Here is a 9,565-nt window from a genome sequence, read left to right as displayed (position 1 = left end):
TTGTTTCGTCAAAGCCATGAGTGGGCGTCTTTCTCAACAAGCTCTTGTATCTATCCCAGGCTTGACTTAGCGTCTCCTCCATGCCTTTTCTAAAAGAAGAAATCTCTTGCTTTCCTTTATTGATATTAGATTGTGGGAAGTACTTGTTTAAGAACTTTGAAACCACGACTTCCCATTCAGTAAAGCTTTCCTCTCGAAAAGAATTCAACCATAATTTAGCATTGCGTCCCAATGAGAAAGGAAAAAACTAAGCTTTATTGCTTCATCCGGCACACCACTGATCTTTATAGTGTTGCAAATCTCATTGAATGTGGTGAGATGTTCATATGGACTTTCATGTGATAGCCCATCAAATTGGTTGCTCTTGACGAATTGTATCAATGCCGGTTTCACCTCCATGTTTGCAGCATTGACCCTCGGCCTAGCAATGCTACTAAAGTGATGAGGGCCAACAACAGTGGTGTAATCCGCTAGAGTACGTTTACCATTGTTCTCTGCAGATATCTCTTCAATACTCTGATTAGATCTTTGTGGTGAGGGTTGTAGAAGTGTTTCTGGAGAAGTAAATAATTCTCTAGAAGTTCGGATCCTCCTTCTCCTTCTACTTTCGTCCAATCCTTCAAAAAGAGGTTCCAAAGTTTTCTTGCTCCTAGTCCTAATTGTATCGTGCATACATAAGAACACAAAACCCTAGAAACAATTGTTAGTACAAAAAGATAAAGAAGATAAACTAAAAAGATAGAAAGATAAAAACAAAAAGATAAGAAGATAAAACAAAAAGATAGAAAAGATAAAAAATAAAAAGATAAACAAAAAGATAAAAAAATAAAGTCAAAATTAATCAATAATCACATAAATAGAATAGTTAAACCACGAGTCCCCGACAACGGCGCCAAAAATTGTTAACCCTCGGCAAGTGTAACCGAATCGTATCAAGTAATAATAAATGGTAAGACCAAGTATCGTTTCCGAAAGGACTCACGACCTAAACAGTTATGTGATTTGTTGATTAAATTAGACTTGTGAACGAATTCCTGTAGGTTTAAATGCAAATACTGAAAATTAAATATGAATGCATGTATTGATCAATTGGATCAAAAGAAGTACAAGTGATTGATGTAAATTATGGAAATATGATGTCGTTGGGGGTTTTCAATTCATCCTATCCACTCTCATGTATTCAAGAATTCATCTTCTTCATTAATGTTAATGTCACTTTCTAATTTACCTTAAACCCAATGTCTTGGTGAAGAAAGCCTACTCCTAATCACTAGTTTACTATGTCTTGTCTCCCTAGCAATTATTCATGCATTACATTCGCACAGAAGCTTAAAGGCAACCAATCCTCCTATCCCTATGTCTAGGCAATATTACTATTAGGAGAGTTCCTTCACATCTAGATTTATCTATATGTGTCCATTCAAATAAAATCAATGATCATGCAATTGAATGAATTAAACAAAGCATGCATAGAGTATAGAAGAAAAACCCTAACAATTAATGAAAGAAAGCATATGAATTAAAGAACCAATTCAATACATGAGAGTTTCAAAGGATTACATTGATTCCCCAACAACAATGAAGGTTTAGTTCACTATAGTCATGGTGAAACTAGATGAAAAATAATGAAAGAATGAAAGATAGAACCCTAGAATTTGAAGAGTGGAGCTTGAGCATCCAAAATCCTCCTTCAAGGGGTGAAGAAATGTGATTTTGCTTTGTTCTGCCAAAAGATACTAACCCTGGGTCGACTAAAACCTTATATAGACTCTTAAAGATTACAGAAAAGCGCGGTTCTTCTATTCGACGCTCAGTGGTGACTACGGGACTTCAGAGTGCCGCTCAGCGGTAATTTCCGTTGAGCGGTACTTGCGACTCTTCTTCTATGCACTTTTTCTTCCTTTTCTGACTCCAACTTATGACTACTTTACTTCTTCCATTCAATTCATCTTAAAACCTGCAAAAACAAGAGAAACCAAGCATAACACCCATCCAACTCTCTTATTTCGAAAACATAAGCAAACACATGATTACAAGCTAGTTTCTAAGTCATAAAGGTTGTCTTTAAGGTCAAAATTAAGTATAAAAATAACGGTTTTTCAACCGTTATCACCTCATACCGAGCAACAACCTGAAGTCCTATAGTTAACCCGTCCATGAGACCGAACACTTAACTCAGACGTGGGGGGCATTATGTATAGTATGATATTAATGGTCCATGGTACTCACCATCATTATCAGTAGAAATGCATTTCAACTTATATCTTGACTCAACCAAAGCATGTGAAATTTTCAAGTACTTGATCCTTTCTCTAAAGTGTACCTATAGCTTTCTAGAACAATCCTAAATAAAAGTAACAAAGTAAAGTACATCATTAAACAACTTTACCTCCAATGGGCCACAAACATTTTAATACACCAATTCAAGCAACTCCAACTTCCTTAAAGGAGGATGATTTTTAAAAGATACTTTGGTTTGTTTATTGGCCATACAATAAGAACATTTCTCTAACTCTACATCCTTTATTCCTAACAGCACATCCTTTTTGGCTAAGCTATTAAGCCCTTTCAAAATTTATATGACCAAGCCTTCAATGCCACAAAGATGGGCCTCCATATGCATAACATTCACACTGTATTTAACAACCAAAGCTTTAGTCCAATAGAATTTAGAAATTTTCTCCACCTTTGGCCATTACCAAGTTACCTTTAGTGTGGTTCCATTTATAAGAACAAAAGTGATTGTCATAATCATTATCAGTAAGAAAATGAACAAAGATAAAATTAAAGCAAACATGTTTGACTTGTCTAAGTAATAATTGCACTTCCATGTTGGTTAGCATGAAAACATCATCAATACCAATAACCTTTTACACATCATCATTACCATCTTCAACACTCCAAAATCAACATAAATGTAAGATGTGAATAACTCCTTCCTCGGTGTAACATGCAATATATGTAGTACCACTATCACTTATTCATATGCTTTCATCATATACAATATTAACAAATTTCAAGTCATGAAGAAGAACAAGATCACTACATATAGTAATAGTTACACAATTATCATGATCATTCTTTTTCTGCTTGTTCTTTTGCGTTTGTTCTCTTTTTCTGCTTAAAATAAATTTTTTAATGTGTTCTCTTTTTTACAATAATGACACTCTACAATTTTATACAAGCCGAGTGGTTAATAGAGTTTGTCGATCAGTTAGTTGGATTGGGCTGCAGTTGGGCCAGCAATTGCGTGACTTATATTAAGAGTAATACGTTAATGGGCTAATAAGTAATTGGTTCAGCCTTTAAGTTATTATTGGGCTAATAGTCTAGCGGAGGATAAAATAATCAAAGATATCTAATAATATCAGATATTGATAAAGCTATTTATGAGCAACCGACCGGATTTTAAGGTAAATCTGTTTAAGGTGAGTTCGTTTATATTTTATTGGTCTTAGGAAAACCTATAAATACAGAGTTAGGGCAAAAAACCAGGTACGTTCTATTGATGCTCTACTAAGTTTACAATACTCAATTACGATAATATTCATTAGTGAGCAAAAGCTCCTTCAATAGACGCCTAACTTGAGCGTCGGAGTGCCTTTGCAGGTACCTCCCCCCTTTGTCAAGAAGGAAGCCGAGTGGTCATAGATGGGAGAAACCGAACGGTCCGTCGTGATAGAATATGAGCGACTCAAGCAATCAGACGATCGGTAACAAGGAAAACAGGTCAGTATCTCGGTCCCACAACATCCACACTGAAACAAAAACTATTTTCAAGTATAAAATTACATAATAAAATATATTTTTTTTCCATGGGTGTTTATTAAAATATTTATTGGAAAAAAAAGTTAATAGATATTACTTTTAATTTTTCTTGTTAATAGTTAAATTTCATTTAAGAAAATGAATTAATGAGAAATCTACTTTAAAATGTGTTTTATCTAGCCATTTTTTTAGGATTAAAAATTAAATAAAAAAGAATCTAAATTAAAATTTAGTGTGTAATCAAAATATGCAAATTATTTACTAAATTTTTTCTTGATATTTGAGGATTACTAATGTATTGGTTCAACAAATGATACACACCCACCATTATTGAAAGAGTAGTTTTATCACATTCTAACTTGATCCATTATGAATGAACCAAACTTTGCATAAAGTCTCTAATATTCATATCAGAACTTCCACCCTCATCAATTGACTTTGCTGCCAAATTCTTCCATTGAATGACTTTTCTCTTTATCTCTATTCCTATCTCAGTCTCCATAATTTTCTTTAAAGCATGCTTCAAACCTTCCCTTCTGAAAATCCCTTTGTCATCAAGTGAAACTCTTAAACCTATTTTCCAAACATCTTCAATAAGCTTTGCATTTGTGGTTGGTCTGTCCATTGTGGCATGGCAATCATTGGTACTCCTAAGCTCAAAGCTTCCAGTGTTGAGTTCCAACCACAATGTGTCACAAAACATCCTACGCCTTTATGTTCTAATACTTTCAACTGAGAGCACCATGTTACAACTAAACCTTTCTCTGAATTGACTGTCTCAAAGTCTTTTGGAATCTTTCCCATTTCTGTAGCCCTAACCACCCACAAGAAGTTACAACCACTCTCTTGCAATCCAAAAGCTACTTCCTCCATTTGCACCTCACTGAGGGTTGAAAAACTTCCAAATGAAACATAAACAATGGACCCCTTTGGCTTCTCATCCATCCATTTCACACATTCTTCACTCTTGAAGAGACTGAAGTCATACTCATCATCATCTTTAACTCGCTTGTCCAGAAACATGGATGGAATAGTTGGCCCAATTGTCTTCAACTTTGGCCAGATCTTCATCAACCATTCTGTTACCTGCACAATATTTTACAGTCTTTGTAAGTGAAAACGATAGTATAAAAAACAAACGAAGTTAGTACAACAATTTTATCAGATGGGTCAACAATTGCTCTATCACTATATTAAAAAACATAGACATCATAAACAAATTTAGATTCGTCAGTAATAATAATTTTTTTGATGCCGATGAATATTTTGATATGAATTACTTACAAAAATATCCTTAGTAAAGTTATATCGTTAAATATCCTTAATATAACTTATCAATGAATAAATTTATCGATTAATTATTTGATGAAATTATAATTACATTTCAATTTCTTTATCCCTAATTCACTTTTGTCCCAAATGCATTAGAGCAAACATGAATAAGAGCCGTAGATAATCAACAAAAATAAACACTTTCATGATGTAGCGACTGTCTTGTGATCCTACCGTGATGTTTGTAGCCTAAGTGAGACGTCTTCTTATTTACAAGTTGAGGAGATTTGTCGATGTCGCGTTTACTGGCACTTCAGTAGTCAAGGAACCTTATTGTGGTTGCTACTACACCGACCATCGAGGGCCCCTATTGTGTTTGCTACTACATCGACTGCCAAGGTAAGCCGTGATTTCATTGTTGTGTTCAAACTTTACTTCAAGCTTGCATCTCTTTGCTTTTGTCTCTCTACATTGTTGCTTTGCTTTGTAAACTTTCTTCAATTGATTAAGAGTTAGGGTTCCACTAAACATCTATATGAATATCCTGTATTTGAGACATTCTATTACCGATAAATATATCCTTCGACAATTACTAAAGGAAATATCTATTAGTAGTTATCAAAAGATTTCTTTATCGATAAATGTTACTAACGATATTTTCACTCACGAATTTTAATCTTCGAAAAAATGTTACTGTTCAAGGATTTTTGCAATTACCTACATTGGTCTTTTTGCTAGTGCATGTTATCTAGTTGTGCCGGTTTCTCTTTTGTTTGTTTTGTACATCTCATTATTTTACATATTATTTATATAAAAAAAATTGATTTGGATTTTGCTTCTACTTTTTATTTATTAATTTTATTATCTTTTCAACATATATATTTCTTTAATATAAATACAGAATCTAAATATAAATCTAGAAAGAAAGATAAAAATAACAATTAATATGAATTTTGGTGGAGAGATTTGTGTCAAATCTCTGCGGAAGGGGAAGAAAGAAATTGGATTGTTGAACACATTTTCGAGAAAATAGGTTGTGAAATAAAAGTAAGCTTTTGAGAGGATAGATGGACAGAACAATTACCCTCAATTATAAGATTTCCTAGATTATATATAAATACCAAAAACAAGGAAGTAACTATTAAGAATAAGAAAAATGACTAGATAATGAATGAGAATAGAATCTAAAATGGAAAAGAGAATCGTTTAAACTGTAAAAATTATAAACAGTAGAATTTATGCAAGAGATAATAAGAAAGAGATTTTTATCCCTAGTAGAAATGCAATTTCTCACAAATATGTATAATCTTTTATGAAAATTTTATGATATGGTCATGGGATGAAGAAATCTGAAGTCAACCATAGAAATGAGCAATATGAAGACTTCAACATTATAAATTGATTTCATTGCAACTTTGATTTGTTTAAAAATGGTTCATTTTTTTTAAATCTATTTAAACAATTTAAATGTTTCAGCTGAAAGAAGTTTGGTTTTAAATCTGATCTTTCAATTTTTCCACTGATCATTCTATTCTTTGTGAAAGCTTTCAAATTTTTATTATAGTTGGTCATAATTTTTAAGCACTATAACATGATGTGAAGTAAATAAAGCTCTCCTAAATATGATTATTTGCATGCATTGACATTTTTAAAATAGATTTCCCAATATAATTATTTGCATGCCATGTTATTGCTTAATTGTACGAGAGCATCTTAAGAAAAATGATATTTATGAAAAAACATTTTATATTTGACACTTTCAACGAACTTATAATATATACTTCTCAATTATGAACATATGAATAAATAATACTTGTATGGATCTAGATGCTTATATTAAAATAATGCAACATTAAACCAATACATGTAACAACAAACCCTATATCTTATAAAAATACCGGTGTAGACATTTTGTAATGAACTGATTAATTTACCTCTTTCTCCAACTCATAGAAAGTGTTGCAGAGGACCCAATCAGCCTTTTCAATGTTGGAGAACTGGTTCACAACAAGCTCAAAAGATGCAGAATATGTACCATAACTATATATAAAAGATGGCAAATCAAAAGGTTGAAGAAGTGGCAACCCTGGCAAGGAAATAGAATTGTTGTTTACCAAGGGAACTTTCAAATTCCCCTTTTGAACATGATGATAGACACAGTTGACAAAGAGAGGTTGTGTGAGAAAAACAGCACAAGTTAGGTCATGTTTCTTGGCAATATCAAGAGTCCAAGGTAGGAAGGAATCATACACAAGACAGTCAATTAGGTTGCCACAACTGATGAGTCTTTCAAGAAGTTCTGATAATGTCTGTGGCCCAGATTTCCAAAACCTGTCTAAGTAGGCTTTAATGCTCTCTGCTTCTGCAATTCCACCATCATCAAAACCATCAGAAATGCCCTCAAGAGTGATGGAAGCAGGTAACTTGGGAATGGTCTTGCAGTAGAAATGGCTTGTGACTAGTGTTACTCTCACCCCATCGTGCTGCAAACGCTTCGAGAATTGAAGCATAGGGTTTATGTGTCCTTGGTGTGGATATGCCAAAACCAAACAGTGCACTCTCTTTCTCTTTGTCTCGTATTCCTTCTCCATTATTTGTGTCTCGGTAGCTTTGTGGTTTATGATGCAGAAAGTTTACTTAGAAGACACAACTTAACTCAATTATTGATTGATACCATTCTTAATCTAAAATTATAAAAAATAAATTTGCAAATATTCGTACTTATATGATACTCCACTTTTATATTTTTACTCCATATAAAATTTAGAGTGAACACTTAAATCCAAAACATATTTTCCATCAATAATTAATGTAAGAAATAGTCAACCTCAAAAGTATTGTAAAACTTGTTATTTTGCAAAAGATTCGTGTGAAAGAAACTGAAGCACGTTGCACTAATAAGGGTCAAATATCATCCCACAAGTCTCTCTCGGGATATTTGTTTATTATTGTTACCATCCCGAAAGGCTTGGGAGTTAGGTTTTGAATAACATGTTCCGTCAAATCTCCTCACGCAAGTCACAGAATCGGTTTTGGGCAGCTATTTCCGCAAGATTATTTTTCCTTGGATCTCTCATTATCATGCTCTATAAATAGAGCACCTCCTTCACTTTAAAATGATCATCAGAATCATTCTTCTCTCATTCTCTCTTCTTTTAGTTTCATTCTTTCTCTTTTCTTCTTCTCCTAAAAATATTCTAGGTTTATTTTTATTCTCTACTTAAGAGATCCTTGCTAGTTCTGAGATCCTCAGAAATTCTGAGAAGTTCCTGTTGTATCCTGGGGACTTGCGCAATACACCGCGGATAAGTCCTTAAGGACAGTGAAAATTCTGAGAAGTTCCTGTTGTATCCTGGGGGACTTGCGCAATACACCGCGGATAAGTCCTTAAGGACAGTGATCTACACGCCTCAGGAAGTCTTTTATTCGTGATTTTTATTCTATTATTGTCAGCTTCTACAACAATCTTAAGGACTTATGGCTGACAAGAACAACAACTCAATCCCGGAGAATCAGAATATTGTTTCCGGAACTCAGACAATCTTCGCGAAACCTTTCCCGGATGTATCAAAAATTGATGTCTTCTCTGGTCAGAATTTTCGGCGCTGGCAAAAACGCGCGTCAACCCTCTTAAACATGTACGAAGTCGCTTTTTCTCTTTCATCTTCAAAACCTGACTCTAGTCTCCTTCCAAATTAAAAACAAGTTGAAGACTGGGTTCATGCGAACATGGTATGTCGTCATACTTTACTTAGTGCACTCTCTAACGATTTGTTCAATGTATACTGTTCCTATAAGGAAGCGAAAGACATTTGGGATTCGTTGATTCTCAAATACACTACTGAAGATATAGTTAGGCAAAGATTCATCATTGGGAATTACTATCGCTGGGAAATGGTTGAAGACAAGTGGGAAGCCGGGCCATCATGTACCGTAGTCAGGCGTAGAGTAAGAAACGACAATCCTCCTAAGGCTAATATAGTCGAAGGAGATGACATTATTCTGCGGTCGTTTCTCAAGTAAATCTGATGACAAATGTGAGCAAGTGGGTGGTAGACTCTGGTGCTACCAGGCATATCTGTGCAAACAGAAGTGCCTTTACCTCTTACACTAGTGTAGGGGATGGAGAAGAACACGTTTATCTCGGTGATTCCAGGACCACTCTTGTTCTGGGAAAAGGGAAAGTTCTTCTCAAACTCACATCTGGAAAGACTCTGGCCTTGAGTGATGTGCTACATGATCCATCAATCAGAGTTAATTTAATCTATGTAGCACTATTGGGAAAAGTGGGGGTTAAAGTGTCATTCGAGTCTGACAAGATTGTAATGACAAAAAATAATGTTTTTGTGGGGAAGGGATATTGCGATCAGGGTCCCTTTGTACTTAACATTTCTGAAAATATTAATGAATCATCTTCTTCTGCTTATATTATTGACTCATATGATATATGGCATGCTAGATTAGGACATCTAAATTCTTCCTGTGTTATGAAATTAAAACAACTAGGATTAATTAATATGCATGA

The 9,565-nt window shown here is 34.1% G+C and overlaps 1 pseudogene; it reads right to left on the bottom strand.

Annotated features, from left to right (window-relative positions):
• Positions 1-4,098: 4,098 nt before the first annotated feature.
• Positions 4,099-7,631, bottom strand: LOC124839019 (UDP-glycosyltransferase 74F2-like; annotated as a pseudogene).
• Positions 7,632-9,565: the final 1,934 nt, after the last annotated feature.

Source organism: Vigna umbellata, chromosome 9, assembly GCF_029865625.1.
Source record: "Vigna umbellata cultivar VRB3 chromosome 9, Vumbellata_1.0, whole genome shotgun sequence".
Lineage (NCBI taxonomy): Eukaryota > Viridiplantae > Streptophyta > Magnoliopsida > Fabales > Fabaceae > Vigna > Vigna umbellata.
Note: the sequence above shows the minus strand (reverse complement) of the source record. Positions and strands in the feature narration are given on the sequence as shown.